General features: G+C 38.6%; 1 long non-coding RNA gene across 1 annotated transcript; it reads right to left on the bottom strand.

Moving 5' to 3' along the window:
- Window positions 1–113: 113 nt before the first annotated feature.
- LOC127507055 (uncharacterized) lies at window positions 114–17,517 on the bottom strand. Its single transcript, XR_007928223.1, has 5 exons — window positions 17,409–17,517; window positions 8,319–8,423; window positions 8,122–8,211; window positions 558–682; window positions 114–466 (listed from the first exon to the last, which is right to left on the bottom strand). It is a non-coding gene; the product is annotated as an uncharacterized LOC127507055 (long non-coding RNA).
- Window positions 17,518–17,857: the final 340 nt, after the last annotated feature.

Genomic DNA, 17,857 nt, shown 5'->3' with positions numbered 1-17,857 from the left:
TTAAGCTGTAAAACCCTTTTGTTTCTAACTTCAATGTTTATTTTTGGAATACAAGTTACAAACAGACATTACTAAACGGACATTCAAGGAAAACCACTCGCACTTGAATTCTGTTCCAAACCCCATTTAATTCTATGAAAACGAGTCCTTGCAGAACATCACACAATGACAGGGATGTCATTTATCATATGACCGCTGCTCAAAAGAACCTTGGCAACAAATGCTATTTGTTTTCAGCTTTATGCATGGAATTATTTACCTCAGCGGAAAAACCTTGTGCTTAGAAAATACACACCACTCAGAAAGACACGTGATTTGAGGAATCTGTTATAGAACAAAGTTCAAGGCTTCTTGAACAAGAAAAAAAAAAATGAAAACGATTTTGTCCATTGGGAATTGACTGGATGATCTCATGCGAGTGACAGGTTGCTATTTATTTTTAGATTACTCTCCTTCCTGATCGTACCTGCAGATTTAAAGATGTAAATGTCGATGAGCTTCAGTTTTGTAGTGTGCTCGGCTTTACGTGATCAGACGCACACTCTCAATCTCATTACCGACTCTGCAGCTGTCTGCCTGTTAGTCATCAGCTGTAATTGTTCTCTTCAGATCTCCATCGCAGATCTGTGACTCCGATACCAGCGGTGACAGATGTGCTGCATGCCGAAAACACATAAATATCCTGTGGGGACACAATGTGGGGAACAATAATTTGCTAAAAACAAGGCATAAAACAAAACAGGGGTCAATGAGAAGGTCATACCATTGAGCGTCCCACTTGTCGCAGAGCCTGGGACAATATCCCAACTAGCAAGTGAGGAAAGCCTGCTGTTACTTACACAGCCACTAGATGTCACCGTTGCACAGTTAAAGTCTACCATGCACTTAAAATTGCTGAACACTGAATGTTTAAGTTCTGATTCTACATTTCTGTGTTTGGAAGAATAAATGGATGAAATTAGTAAGTTTGGCAGTTGATTCCGGGAATAAATTACAAGGTAATTTTCTATTGCTAATTATCCAAATCATTATATTTCATGTGCTATGTGACCACTGCAGGAATAAATTTGAACCATACATAGGAAAGCATTGGCAGCAGGCTAAAGCATGAAATGGACACCTGCTTGGCTAATCAGGAGCTCTAGCAGCACTAGTTGGACTGAGATGGTCTACATGAGTCACACTGTGCTTCCCAAAACCAACCATTGTACAGCCCAGTTTTGCATGTTTGAAAGGTTACAGATTTGTTCACAAGTTAGCTATTCATGTTGAACAAAATCACACAAGTTGACTAGTTCACACTGCTGAAGAAGAAACAAACATTTTAAACCGACTTGATGTTGTTTTGTTTTGGTCTTGGCTTAATGGTCAGCCTGGCCATGCTGATATTCATATTTTAAAGTAGTTTTGGTAGTCAACTATAGGTAACAAGTGCCTAAAACACTTCTAATACCATCAGAGATGGCCATACTGACAAGTGAAAATCAGTTTGATGGCCAGTTAAGACCAGCAAACTACCAAAGGCTGGTTATTTTTTTAGTGGTACAAGCCTTTAATGATAAAAAGATACGCACACTAGCCTGTAGTGTCTGTTTTCTTTAGCAGGTACACTCACATAAAGCAATATATACTACAAAGCAAATCTCAACTGCTTGATAGTTTATAGCATCGCAATATGTACGTTATATTATCGCCCGGGTCTAATCTGCTAAATGCGACTATAAGGCGTAAAGATATTATAAAGATTAACATCATGACTTTCTGTAAACCTGCTTTGAAACAATGTGTATTCTGATAAGCACTATACAAATAAAACTGAGTTTACTTGACAGTCTACAATCAAATTGTGTCTCTTTTGACATAAATCGTCACATTTGGCTTGGTGATTCTGGCCTCCAATCTGTTGGAATTAAAACTTAGCTTAAAAGGTCTAACCCCAATCAACAGTAGAAATCGCAAACCAGTGATTAAGAAGAACGTCTTTAAAACTAGGAGATCAACACTAGTGTGCAGGAAAGTTTAGCAATGAAGAAAACATCAGGGGGAAAAAAAACATGTAAAGTTCCAAACCAGCGAATCACCATAATCAAAGAACTGAGACCTATCGGATTGCTCTGTAACCCTACACATCTTGGAGATTTTGATGGGACTTCCTTTCATGGCACTGCCCCATAATTCACCTCTGATTTGTGGTATTATCTCCGTACACTGCCCTTGTCTTCCTGCGAGTGTCACGCTTTGGTCTAATGGAAGCCCCCTGGCTGTCTGCGGCTCCTTGCAACCCCCCCAATATGCTTCCCATTACGGCCGAAAGATCGCTGAGACGGTCCCTCGCAACATGTGGTTTTATTTAGAGCAGGTGAAACAATGTAAGAAAATAGATCCGTCATTCATTGCATTCCAGGGGTCAGGAGAGAGCAACGTTAAATCATGGAAAGACTAATCCTGGAAAGATTGTTGTGGGACTTTACGGTGGTGCTGGGTAAAACTCTGTAGGGGTCTAAAAGTGCATCGTACCATTGCTAGCATGACTGTTATGGTGACGTGGAGCGAGATGGAGGCCTGAAAACACGCAGTCCACTCATGCTGCATTCACAACCAGGTGTTTTCACTCAAATCTCAGTCTAATTTGATTTGGAGAGTTTAGGGGGTGTTTTGCGGCCCTTTATATAGAACATAAATGCTGTAAGTGATGTGTTTGATTGGCCCTTTTTGAGGTTTTAAATGGGACTTCCATTAATTCAAGAAAATTTAAAGACAGATAGATAGATAGATAGATAGATAGATAAATATTAACAATACACTAGCAATATTATTTATAAAAAATAATGTAGAAAAAAATAGTATCTTTAAATAATCCAATTAAATGTTGGGGATTGAATATTTAAATTAATGTTATTTTATACACACACATATTATATACTTACAAACTTTTATTTTAGATGCGATTTATTGCGATTAATTGATTTGACAGCACAAATATATACATATATACACATATACATTATATATACATATATACACATATACATATATACATATATATATATATATATATATATATCTCAAGGCCATACCATACATATATGCATGTTTTGTATAGACTATGGACTAAAATTACTGAATATAATCAACATGAAATATTAGCTAAATATTGATCAAAGACCAAAACTGTAGCTGGGTCAATGGCATGACGGGTCTTTTTTTTTTGTCCATAAGCCTTAATAATAATAATAATAATAATAAAAAAGATATGTTATCCAAATTATGTAAGGTAGTACAACTAGATCTCCTTTATTGAATCCAATAGGTTTTAATCATATTTTGCTACATATAAAAGTATTTTAAAGATTTTGAAGAGTCAAAAGGTCATTCGGTTTAACCGTCCAAAGGCCAATACAGACATTTCATTAGTGATTAAAATATCTTAATATGTAATAAATGTATATATTTTTTATTCTGGCATGATTTTATAACATCATATATCAACATTGTGCAAAATGGTATTAAAATTATACGTAGAATTCGTTTCTTTGTTATGAGAAAGAATGTCCGGAAAAATGAATTTCACTGATGTCATTCGGAGTAACCAATATAAAGGGACCATTTTGGATCAAGTCATGCGGTCAATATCATGTGACAGGATGTGACATCATTCAGACACCTGCAAAGGATCACATGGTTGTGAAGCAAAGTAACTAACTCTCTTAACTATTTGAAAAATTCATGTTTTCACTTGCTCATACGCTTGTCCCGAAACATCAGGTCATTCGGTACAACCGCTATAAAACATGGAAAATGTTGTAATATTTTAAAAACTTGTACTAAATATAAAATGTTTTATTGTCCCTTTACTAGCTAACTAGCCTGTTAAGCATTGTTTGAAAATATCGCCATTCGGTATAACCAAGTGTCATTTGGTAAAACCACAATTTTGGCTAAACCGAATGACTTTTTTTGGTCACAAATTTTGTCCATCTTGTAAAAAAAAAAAAAAAAAAAGACAATCAGTGTTTACTGATTATAAAAACCACATGATCTCATTGTTAACACTTAATAAAACTTCAAAATTAATTATATCTCCATTATGTTTTTTACACTTTTAAAAACCTTATTCGTCAATGACCCAGCTACAACAACAACAAAAAAAACCTACGTAAAAATTAACAGAACACTTGAGAGGAAGATTGCATGTATGTGAATGCTGAATGAGGGTCCTTCACATTTGTAACTAGCGTTAACGTTAACACGAGGCTTCCAGCAGTAACTCCATTAAAGGTCATGTGTTCTGTGGCCTCACAGGTGTGTATCACTCATCCAGAGGCAATGTAAACATTTTACATGCACAGAGACCTGGGATAAAAGAGCTTAGCGTTGACCTCCGAAGGTCTGCCTCCAATTGGGTTAGCCGTTTACCTCTTGTTTGTGAATTCCACTCTAACCTGGACTGCATTCATTCTTGGTTATGAGTTGCTAACCTCTTCCGTATGAGCAGCATAATGAGAAACACAAAGGCCGTTTTAACGAGAGCGCTGACAAAAACCAACCCAAAGGTTTAAAAATGTGGCCGCTCGCTTTCCACCGACTTCTAAAAGCAGCTGTGTCTCCGCCTGCACATTCCGGGCTCCTTTTTATAGAGCTACTCCTGTAAAAGTAGAAATTAAGGTTAGCATTAATTTGTTCTGCAGTTTGTTTTCTCTTTAAGCTAATGAACAAGAGGAGCGCAACTGTTTCCCTCCAAAAATAAGAAAACCTGTGGTGCCACTTCAACTTTTCCATTTCATTAAGGAGCTTGGGCGAGGTACGAATGGAGAAAGTGTAGGAGCTATTTTCAGAAAATGTGTTTTTCTAAGATCATGAATGGCTGAGCACTCTGACCGCTGATTGGAGCTGATATCAGGAAACAGACCATTAAAGGCCATTAAACTCGCATCCCACGACTGATTACTCGAATGAACGACACAGGCTATTTTACGGTTAAACATTTCTCTCTCATTCTACGTTATGTTTCACTGCATAGTGCAGTAAATAGCTCTTTAACCACATACGCGCCTGGTCATCTCATCATCTAAATTCAACTGCTGCTGGCACAACCTGCACCAAATGAGTTTTCCTTGGTACCAAAACTTAATTGTAGATTGTACTGCTACTCAAAACAATCCAAGCAGTTCATTTTGACTCCTATGACCTAGTGTTCTATCAACAGGATGCCGCTGGAATTCCACAACCTCAATTTATTAACCAAGGTCATGGAGACGCCAATCATCTTCAGATGATGGCCATTTAAAAAATTGTACTAAAGGGGTGCACACGTGATTCTTCATTTCCTGCAATGTAACGAGGCCTGCGGTTTGGATCGGAGCCAGTTCCGCTGATGGTTTACGCCTCTGCGGGGCAAGACCCATTAGGAAGCTAATGGTCTGCGTCCCTCAGGAAGGATAACTGGTATTTGCAATCAGGCCTGATTTTTATTCCCTGTGTTTAAAGAGTTAATTACATGTCCTGCATCAGGCAGGCTGCTGTAAGCCTTGGGGTTTGGCATTGATTAATGAGAGCCTTAAAATAAGGCTCCGGTTTCACCAGCAGCTTGTAATACAGTCCAATTTAATTGGGTTGGTGAATTTACAGCACGTTTCCTGCAAATTGCATCGTATTTAGTTCTGCTACGGCTACAATATAAACAACACTAAGCATGCCATTTGTAAACTTCATTACTTTTGGGACCCTTAAAAGATACGCCAAATCCTGCTACAAATGCTAACAACGTTGGACTAAAAGTAGCGATGCTACTAACTACTTTTTCAGCATGAGAATACATCAGCTGTTTTAAAATAGTTACAAGCTAATTTTTCCGACAAGTAGCGGCGTAGTAATTCCTACTGAGTTTGGTCAGGACATATTGAAGGCCTCTTCCCATTTTTAAACATCCAATAGCCTTTCTTTCAGGATTTTACACTTATTTTGCTAAATATATTGCTAGCATTTAGATGAACTCAAAGCTAATACACATGGACGAAAAACATGGGGTTTTAAATAGCATCAATGCAATTTAGCATTAGCAAGTAGTTAAACTACAGTCTGGGTATTTGAAAGGGTATTTCAAATATTTTAAACGAGTAGATTGGCAAGCTAAAGTTTCAAAGTAGCTTCCCCAACATTGAAAGCTGGATAGATGCTATAGTCAAACAACATCTTTCCTTGTTTTCACTTTTAAAATTTATCTTGAATGAAATACTAATTCTCTTTCCCATAACACCATCAGATTTCCCAGTAAACACTAGCCTTGGGGTTAGGATTAGTCAGGGTTAAGGTAAGTTTAGTTTTGGCTAGGTCATTTAACCTAAATCAATTCATCAATGACCTCACAATCAAAGAAATCTAAATTTAGGCCAAAAAATATGAATGTTAGCGACAAAAAAGTAATTCAGCATCTTGAATAAATTTTGCAGCAATTCAGATCAAACATCGATATCATTAATCAGTGCTTTAAACCACTCAAAGTACGGATGTCAGTGAAATACGAGCACTCTGGGAACGATTACACTCAACTGCACCAGAAGAGAATATCCCATTTGATTTTTTTCTAATTTTGACCATCTTTGTTTCCGGACTTTGGTATATGACCTGGAAAACAGAAGAAAAATCAATTGATCTTGTTTAATTAGTGCATGTCACTTTTATGAGCAGTCAAGAATAATCAAGTGGAACTACTTAGTAAGCATCAAGCTAAGATCCTTTTTTGTGGCTTGTTGCAGGAAATGAGTACCAGAGGAAAAACGGCCCCTCTAACACTGATTGATGTATTGGGTTTTTCAATGTGTTTGTTGAAAAAGCTGTATATTTCTATTTAATTTTACACACATACTTCAGGAAGTGCACTGTTCAAATGAGCACCATTCCACGACTTTGATGCTTTCATCACAATGTCAACAAAAATTTGTCTTTCACTCAGTTCATTCCTGTGTCTAATTCCCGTCTTTCAGATCTCAACTGTAATCACACACAAATACATTATATTAATGCACAACAGATACCAAGATAACCAAATCTGGGTTTTAAAAATGCACAGAACATTTCCATGGACAGACATACACACACACACAAAACATGTTTAATGGCATCTGACCGGCTTATAATTGGCCTAGAAGATACAAAAAAGGTTGAAAAAAATTCTGCCTACACTGAAAAACCAGAAAATGATTTGGACGCGGGCTCTTTTTACAACCTAGCAACCACCTACTACACCCTACCAACAGCTTAGCAACACCCTAGGAACCACCAAAAATACCATAACAGCCAACTAGGAAAATCCTAACAATGCATAAGAATGCTCAAGCAACCACCCAAGAACAGTCTAGCCATGCCTTATAAACTACCCAAGACACCTTACGCCCAAGCAACCACACAGCAATAATTAGGGTCACTAGTCACTCTAGTTGCTAGAACATTGCTAGGATGTCAACTATCCAGAACAGACTAGTAATGCCCTATAAAACAACCCAAAACAATATAGCAACTACTCAGAACTAGTGACTGCCTAGCAAGAACTTAGCCATCCAGTATACCATGGCAAATGCTTTGTCGGTAACAACCATTTAGCAACAACCCACACAATCCTAACATCCTCAATATTATGTATTACTTCCTACTCTGAAAATGAAGATTTCCCTCATTTAGCCTCCACATCGTCCAAACATAAAAATAGACAAAGAAAGTAACAAACAGAAAACGGTGATAAATGGCTGGTACCGGAAGAGCATCAAGAGTAAATGGCTGTACTTGTGGTCAGTGCAGGCAGAGGACCAGCACACACAGCTCCTCTAATTATTCTATTTTAAGTCCTGTAATGATTACTGTCTCTCACTCTCTCCTTCCATCTCTCCCTCACTGTGCCTTTTTTCCCCATTTCCTCAACTGACATTGACTACTCTTTGGATATAGAATAAGTGAAATCTCAACGCAAGATACTTATGAACGTGTGTAACGTCACATTTACCAGAATCCAGTATCTCCGTTTTTGGCACTCATAAACAGTTTTTCTCCTTGTCTGCTCTTCCCAAGCTTGACTTGCACCCAATCATTGGATGATGGTGAAAAATCCAAAACATGGAGAGGATTTACCTTTGTTCAGAGCTGATGCATGAAGAGATTGGAAGCTTGCTTATGATCCGAGCTGCCACCATGACGCTCGTCTCGATACCCCAGAGCGACCTGTAGAAAGAGGGAAGAAGAGATGGATCACAAGACAAGGCCTTACCTTGACAGGACACAAGATGGACCCAAGAATTGGAGAGTTTAGTCCACAAAAATTATCTTACCAGATCATTGCTATGACCCGGGTGAGTAGGACCAAACTTTGTGTCCATGTTGCCATGGAGTAGTAAATAAAGATCTGTCTACAAAGATCTAGTTGTTCTTTGAGTCTGCAAGGGACAATCCATAAGTCATCCTGGGCAAGACACCTGACCCCAAGTCCTTGTAATAAGTGTACTAAAAAGCCATTTTGTATACAAAGCAGGGATGTCCACATCGGTAAATGTACTTGTGACAACGCCGGTTTTACTGATAACACCGGTATTACCCGAATTATTGTATATAATTTGCTAGCATCAGGGAGCCGCTATCAGTATCTGGGGTAATGAAATTGCTTTTGTTTTTTATCTCCCATAGAAAGCAATGAAATTACCACATTCAAGGTCCAGAAAAGTAGTAAAGAAATCGATATAATAGTCAACGTGACTACAGTGGTTTAAGCTTGATGTATCGTCAACGTAAAGTGCGTAGGAGGCTGACAGGGTAAAGACAAAATTGTTAAATAAAGTCATTATTTTTGTTTTGTTTTTGCGCAGAAAATGTATTCTCTTCGCTTCATAACATTAAGGTTAAACCACTTGTAGTCACGTTGACTATTATAACGATGTCTTTTCTGGACCTTGCATGTGGTAATTTCGTTTATTTCTAAGCGAGATAAAAAAAACTCTTGGATTTCTTCAAAAATATCTTAATTTGTGTTCCGAAGATGAACGAAGGTCTTACGGGTTTGGAATGACATGAGGGTAATTAATGACAAGTTTCATTTTTGGATTAACTAACCCTTTAAGCCAAATGAGAGGGTAGGTATTTCAGAGAACTGTTTGGATCAGTATTTAAAACTTTTAGAATAAAAAGAATCTTTCTTCAACTGGAAAACCTCCATGAGGATATGCTTCAATCTACAGACCCTTTGCAGTCAAACCCTTCTTTGCAGTCAAATCCGCGTGGACCCTCTAGCTCTAGAGACCGCACAGTGCCAAAGCCTTCTGACGGAAGCTCACAACGCCATTGGCTCACCACTTTGCAATTTTGAGGATGCAAAGAGGACCAGCGCTGTGACACACATGCCCCAGGAGAACGACAGTATCTGGGCAGCGAGTGAGCATGGCTGTGGCTGGCCCTAAAATAGCCTGCGGTGGGGCTGGTATTTCAAAGCTATGGCTGGGACAGCACAGAAACCGCATGCCACTGCTTTCAACAAGCCTCTGACACTGCTGTACTGGAAACAGGGCAGACAAACCCAAATGCCCTCAGGGGATTGGCTCCCATATAACTGTGGTGTGATTGTTGGGTGGTTTTGTGTCCCATCAGATGCAGATGTCCATGCGGTTTTATGGCATTGCTGATGCGCCATGAGTAAAGTTTGATTTGGGGTCTGAGGGTTGATTCAAGCACGCCAGATCTTACAAAACAGGAAAATCCCATTGAAAATGGACATTTAATCTAAACAATGCTTTCAGGCCACACTCGTGTAGTGGTTTAGTGGCTAAAACTCAAAGTTTCTAGTTTGATCACAGTTCTGATTGCTCCAGGGGGATAATGCATTCAGTGTCAGATATGGTATATCCTTAATTGATATCTCAAAATATGATTAATAGTCACAAAATGTCAGATATGGGATATAACGGTGTTCCATTGCCCAGTGCCTGGAAGACAAAATTAGCAGTTTTGCCATTAGCTTTGCAGTCAACACAAAAAGTCAACCAAATTGTGGAGAATAATGATGCTATGCAATGCCAGAAACTTGCCTTGTTTAGCAGTGTACATTTTCATGGAGGCTGCCATGTTCATGTCATACACCTGCAGAATGGAAGAGATTTCTGGACAAGTTTCCAAGTAGGAATATCTTATATACCTTATACTGCCATTCGGTTGAACCTTTTCCAAGTAGGAAGTTCTAACTTCTTTCCGAGTTGACCAGAATGCAGCATATGATGTTTTGGATAAAGGTGTCTGCTAAATGACAACTTACACTTCTGTTTTGCTGCATTTTTTGGGTCAACCTGAATCTTTTGAATGGTTGAATGTGTACTTCCTAGAGTAAGATGAAGCAGACAAAGGTAGCTGTTGGTGTTTGCCAAAAAAACAACAAGTGTGCGTGCATGTGTAAAATGTTACGTGATTTGGTGTTCATCCTGCCAGTGAACACACATATTGTATCCTATCATTATTTTGACTACTCAGTGGTCACATGCCCTTCGGCGTCTAGTGCATCCACACCTGTTCTAAAAGAACCTCCTCCGTCCACAGCTGCTGGTCTACATGTGGGTTCACCTTAAAATGTTTTAAGAGGCTGCTAATACTCTAGTGTGGTAATGTCCCAGAACATGTGAATCACTCTGTAAGAATGTATGAGGGCCCTATTATGTAATGAAGGTTTACACGCTGAAAATATGTAATGAACACTTATTGCATGTCTGGACATGTCCGGTCGCTCTCTGAGCCTCCTCTGTGAAATCTGATAACAGTACCCTAATACCCAATGCCTAACCCCTGAGGACAAACACCTTTGTGTGAAATGTTTGTCCTCCCTTATGAAATGCTGCACAGGCCGTGTTTATGTCATGGCATGTACATGTAGACAAGACAAGTCTGTTTCGCAGATCTTACAATCTCTTGAGACTGATCCCATGATGTATCATGCACTGAAATGACAAATAGTGAGAAGGTAAACACCAACAGGTGAACAGGTTATGCAATGCTGTTGTGTTTTATAGGGAAAAACTGCAGGAGCTCAGAAGGTCATCTGGTTTTATACTATGTTCCGTATGTGGAACAGAGTCTTCATTACTAAGCCTTATTTGGATCCGGCTGACTACGGTAACCTCAGGATAAGGATTGTATGGAAAAGAGTAGTGTGAACATTCTTCCTAATGTCTCTTTTTGTGTTCTTGGGAAGAAAGAAAGTCATATGGGTTTGGAATGACATGAGGGTAAATAAATAATGACAGATTGTTAGTTTTAGTATGAACTACCCTTTAAAGTCCTTGCTCGTCCAGCACAATGCTTTATCTGTGTTCAACACCATCCCTAAATGTCCTTTTGAAGGACTCATCTATTTGTGAGAAGGACTTGAGAAGGATCTGGTCGTTCAGATAAAGCATGGCTCCCCTATCAGCAGGAAGATATTAATCCACAGACACTGAAACCACTGGATTCAGCAGCTCTGCTCCACACCCCCTCGGAGACTCTACAGAGCTTCATTCTTCCCTCACAGCCGTTGGCTGATTTATATCATTCTCTGCAGAGACAAAGGCGGCGCTGAGCACGAGAGGAGAAAGGCGAGCCCTGCATACGTCCAGAGAAAAATTCAGCCCCCCGGGCGCCTCTAATAACTCATATTCACCACTGGCAGAAAGTAGGTCAGTGAAAATCTTGACAGCTACAGCGTCTGCAGGTACCACGAAGCCAAAAACAGCCTGAGCTTCCTGAGTGTGTGCCAGGCTTCGGCCCGATGAATGGGGGTGTTCATACTCGCCTCATGTCTGAACGCCCCTCCTCACGTGATGAAAGCACGGCTAGATTGGCATTCGGGAAAGAGGGGATTAAAACATGAAATGGAGAGACTGAAACAGAGAATGTACAGTGTGCATTCCTCCTTAATGATGTCAGGCAGGAGCATCAGGCTCAAGCAGGGAGGAATGTCAATCCAAGACTTTCCAAAAGACAGAGAAGATGATAAAAATGGACTGGCTTTTATTTACAGACCGCGGGCCCCTCTTTTCCTCCTCCCACCTGGGCTGAGCTGTTTCAAATTAATGTCAGAGCACATTTGGCCAAGATCTCAAACCCTTAAATAAACCTAATTTTAGATCAAACTCCATCCCAGAGAGAGGAAAGAGGGAGAGAAATGCTTCTCTGCATTCCAGACACAAAGTTCTCCTAGAGAACAGGTACAGTTTGACAAGCGTAAGAACAAACTTGTCTCTCAAATGCGTTTTAAAAATTATTTGCCCAAGAAGTCGGTTTGTTTTGTTAGAACATTCTTTTCTTCTCCTTCATTTAGTGGAGAAAACAGCTAAACACACTGTCCTTCAAACATCACATTGTTTTCCAAGACTCCACCAAGACTAAGCTGCTCAATTATGAAGGTCTACAAAGTCTACCATTCTTTAGTCCAGTTGATCAGTGAGCTCTAGATCAGCTTGGATCTTTGCTATATAATTGAAAAACTAGGGCAAAAAAAGCAGTGGTCAAACTGTTTTTTAGAATGTATTAACTGGTTTGTTGCTAGTCCAATGTGATCTACAAACTCTAACCATTTTGACTACTAGGTGGCAACCAGGTGTAGTCCAAGTGATAATCCCTCTGGACCATTCTGGACAAGCTAATAACCATAAATCACCAGCCAGGACCATCTTTGCCTGAAATCATACTAGTTATTGTGGTTAAACTGGTTTATAGAACTTGAAAAAACAAAAAATCTGTGATTTTAGATGATTTTCTGCTGGTCCAAGGTGGTCTACCAGGTCAACCAGCTGGTAGTCAAGCTGGTCAACCATCTAGACCCGTTTGGACCTGCTAACGACTATAAATTGGTAGCTAGAAACCATATAAACCACAATGTGTCGTTAGAAGCTGCTTCTAACTGGATTTGAAAAAATGGCAAAAAAATTCTGCTAACACATGCATGTACAAATAAACACACTTCACCTCTTTTCTGTCATCCATCTGTACCTCATTCTCTAGAGAGAGAGTGGTCTAAATATCTCACTTACACAACCACGTCAAACAACAGCACCTCAATCTCAGCGTGGGTCTGGGGAAGACTCCGCTGCGCTGTCAGGGTCAAGTTCACAGCCAGGTCTGAGATTTTGGGTGGGCTGGAATGGAAGATCAGGACCATCTGAATGGCAGCCATTTATTGTTGTTAGAAATGGAGAAGTTTGAAGCTGGTCAGTAGCGACGCAGGACAGAGGGAGGAGAAGAAAAAAAAAAAAAAAAAAAAAAAAAAAAGAGCGTCTGGACTGCATTACGGCTCTGGCACTTTCTTTCCGAAAAAATAAAAAGCTACACAAAGTCTCGTTTTGTCCTAGACTGCAGCACACTGCCTGTTCTGTTTAAACCTTCCCCTGGTATTCGACTGATTTAGGGTAAATGTGCAAGTTTAATACATTTAAAACATGAGAAGTAATCCATATATCATTAAGATCATGCTTGAGTATTCCAAACAATCTAATCACCACTTTATAAAAAAAACAACCACAAATAATACAAACAAAATGCGACTTAGGAAAATCAGCAGTGCGAATCACATTTACGAGGTGTGTACAGAGAAACAGTGTGGTAATTATGGCTGTCTACTTCATTTTGTGATGGGAAAATAGGCCTTTTAAATTTGATTAGGCCTCCATTTAAACAAGAGAACTCAAGATAATAAATATTTAAAGGGTGTTTTTGCTGTTGTATTTGATGGCTTTGACTTGTTGAAGTTTTGCGTCTCCAATAACAGGCCTCTCAGCTTACTGTGGTTAAGTTTTCTTTTGTTCAAGGATGTTATTTCTAGAATGTGAAGTGTTGATTCTTGAATTCCAGCACACCTGAGCAGATTTCTGCGAGTGAATCTGCGGTTTGTTAGGTGTGAAGTCGTAATAAATCACTAAGACACACTTCTGCTGTTACTCATTTACAAGGATGTGTGTGTGTGTGTGTGTGTGTGTGTGTGTGTGTGTGTGTGTGTGTGTGTGTGTGACACATCCTGGCAGTTTTAGAGATGTAGGTTAGAGTAGATACCATATTTAATTTGATGCAAAGGCGTTGAGGATAATGTTTGGTACCTGGAAAACATTGAAAATGTCAGCGCATAAATGTATGTTCAGCGCACAAAAACTCATCTAACATGATGTATACTTTTAAGACTATAAAAAATTGAATAAACTGTACTTCATTGCTCACAGCCCCCACCCCCACCCCTCCAAAAAAAAGTCCAGTCCTTAAAACTAGATAGATTTTCTTGAGAAGCAAGATATGAAGATGTAATTTTGAGTGTATTTTGTCTTACTGCACTGGAAGATTTTTTTCCCCCAGAGTTGTTTTAAGTATACTTTTATTTGTAAGTTAATCTGGCAGTACAGTAAGATAAGTACAATCTCTCTGAAAACAAGTCTTATCTTGTCAGTTATCGTATGCAGTGTCACTTATCAAGTAAATTTATCTTGTTTTAAGGATTTTTAAATATTTTAACTGGAAAATGAGGTCGGCGCCGATAGCCTCGTGGGCAGCGCATAGACATAGCACCGTTGCACTTTGGGCGACCCGAGTTCGAGTCTCTCTCACTTCACTTACTTTCCTATCATAATAAAGGCAAAAACACCAAAAATATATCTTAAAAAAGAAAAAGAAAAAGTGGAGAATGAGACAAAAATATTTATTAATAATAAAATTTCTTGCAGTGTACTCTTTCTGATGGTTAAAAAAAAACCATAAGCATATCGTAAAAGTACTCCAATTGATCAAATTTTGTGAGGAACAGGGCAAAATTTAAGCTTTATTCACAGAATAATCTTTCTCCAAAAATCATATGCACTTGTGTTCAATTAAAAATGCCGCATTTTGACACGTCGCACTGGGTTTGACACAAAAGACCATTGTATGTGATATCTGAGAGCTTCAGTCAAAGGGAAGATTATCAGTGAACAACAACTTCAATATAGCAAAACCATCATAAAGCTTTAGATGACTTTGAATATAGTGTACAAGATGTTTGGAATACTTTTATGGCACTTTTTTTTTTGTCTTTTTTGGAGCTTTTGTAGTATAAACCACCATGAAATTTCGTTGTGTGGAGCTCATACATTCTGCCTGAACATTTCCTTGTGTTTTTAAGTCAGTCATACAGGGTTGGAACAACAGTAAATGATGACAATTTTCCATTTATGGGTGAGCTATTCCTTAAATGTGGTGTCTAGTCTAACTAAAGTCTTTTGGTGGTACCACTGTCTTACTGAATCACCCCACTCCTCTATTTTGCTTTCTTGTTAGTTTTGGAACCCCTCGGCTCAGATGTCTAATGCGGTCCAGTCCACCTCAGCCCCTGTAGGGCTCACGCAAGAGTAACCCGGCCCCTTTTGATCTCGACTGCGAGTTTGGCGGGCTTTGATCCGCCGTGATGACTACATCTACATGTGGTCCTGATTCTGCGTTTCCTCCCGCGACCCTCTGCCCTCTTTCTAACTGTACACCTGTGTGGAGTTTCTGCCCTGTTCTTACCGGTTCATAAAAGTGTCTCCTGATTGGATGGAAATGATAAACACACTTGGATTTATGTGGGTCTCGTAAATGAGAGTGAAGACGGAGACGTGAACTCCACCGCAACACCTGCAGAGAAACACGCAAACGAGAGTAAAACACCTGGTGATGAGTCAACAGAACATGTGATGCATTACAGTGTTTTAAGATGGCATGCAAATCACTTACAGTACATCTAAATCAAGATTTCCTTCTGGACTCTTTATTTGACAAATCTGCCAGAAAGACGTTTTATGGTAAAAATGGTGCAAAAGAAGAAAAATAATTCCCATCTCAATGGAAAAATATCATAGATGTTATAAAAAGACATTTTCAAACAAAGCTGTATTAAAAAATAATTTCCGAAATGAAAAAACAACACGTATTGAATTAAACAATCTCAAACAAATCGCCCAACAATAACCATTTTAGTTATCATTTACTCACCCACGTGTGCTTCCAAAATCTTTTTTTTTTTTTCTGTAAAACAAATAAAAATATGTTAGACAGAAAGTCCAAGTTGGCTCTTTTACAAACAAAAGAGAACGATTAATTACACAGCCGAACTCCAAAAAGCATCATGAAAGCATATGACATTAAATGGGTTAAATATTCCTTTTTAGTAATATGAGGCACCCGTAGTAAAGAAAAAAACACAAATGAAACATCTCAATTGTTACTCCAAGACACCAATTAGTAGAGCAAATTGACGTTTACTTAAAATAAGCCTGATGCTTCTCAGAATTATATCCAAAAATAATCAAATAACAGTGTTTCGGAAGAGATCTCGGCAATTTCTCAAACTGTGCTCAGATTTGCAAAGTCTGCAATCAAGAGTCAAGTTCAAGTTCAACATTTCTCATCCAATTCTCCCTAGACCAAATGATCTGAGCTACTATCCTCAGTCATTTTATAGCTTTGTACTTTCATTCAACATTGTTAACATCTTAAGGAATTTCACGGAAAAATCTGAGAAAAACTTGATTACTTACCCTAAATAAAACTGAAAACTCCATTAAGTCTCGTGAGCTATAAAAGAGAAACATCTGAGCAATATCATTTTTCTTTTTGGCCATTATATACGTTGCAATAAGCTAGTATTCTATTCCACACAAAGCCAAACAGAGAAAAAAATAACCTTTAGTCCGTAATAGAGATGGAGTCTCATCTCATTAGCGAAACCGGAGCCGTCTGTAAGAGCAGTCAGTTCACTTCACAATCACAGATTTACAAGCAATAAAAGCTCTAGCGATTTCAGATCGTTGTTGTGAATCAACAGCACCAATTTGTTTTATGCCCGCTCAGGGACTGTTTGATGTTTAGCATGACATTACAAAAACAATTTATGACCGTCCATTAATGATGCTAATGGTAGCTTTAAAACCGTAAAACATCTTTGCCATTAAAACCGCTGCACACTACGAATAACGTCTGCCATTTCACATACTTTACCATGATAAAGTGTGACCTGACAAGCAATGTGTCTCTAGACAACAGTCGCGTGTAATGTCTCTAAGCAACCATAAACTCTGCTGTGTTGTATCCTAGCCGAAAACTTTTAGCGCCATTTTGAAAATATAATACAAAAAGTGCCTTAAAATGCCTATATTTGGTAATAAAGCAGGAAGAAAAAAAGCCAAACCAAAACTTCTTCTGCCGTCAGGGTATGAAGTGAATATTTTTAGAGGTAACGTGTCTTGTTTTGGCAGATGTCAGGTTAATGGTTAAATCAGACTTTAAAATCAGTATTTAAAGAAATGTGAGGATCCATATGTTTACTGTGTGGACAAAATATAAGTTTTCTGAATGTATAGGCCTATAATAGCCAGATACTTTTGCCAAATTGTGTTCAGGAAGTTCTAGTTTACCTGGAATAAGCCATCCATTATCTTTCTCATTTGTCCCAATGCTACACAACCTGGATGCAGACTGTTTGCTTCATGGACACTCAGCAAACGTTTCCATTTTGAATTGAGCCAATCACCTGAGCTGTAAATGCCATGTGACTGATCACATGAAGTCCTTATAACTTCGTGCTGTAGAGACCTTAATAAAAAAGTAAAACATTTACTGTAATATAATGATATATATTTTTTCAATTTATTTGTTGCTTTCAAAACATTTGATTTTTGAAAGGCTGTGAATGGAGAAACACAGTGTAGTTGCAGCATCTATCAGCAGGGGTTAACTTGACTAACTAGCTAAAGCTTGAAACCAGTACTTTGGTTGGAATAATGGAATACTGTGCAGTATATTATCTGCCAACTATCTTTAAAAAAATAGTATGTGAAAGAGTAGACATTATTCCATAGTTCAT

The sequence above is a fragment of the Ctenopharyngodon idella genome, chromosome 24, assembly GCF_019924925.1.
Source record: "Ctenopharyngodon idella isolate HZGC_01 chromosome 24, HZGC01, whole genome shotgun sequence".
Lineage (NCBI taxonomy): Eukaryota > Metazoa > Chordata > Actinopteri > Cypriniformes > Xenocyprididae > Ctenopharyngodon > Ctenopharyngodon idella.
This window is presented reverse-complemented; position numbering and strand designations above follow the sequence as displayed.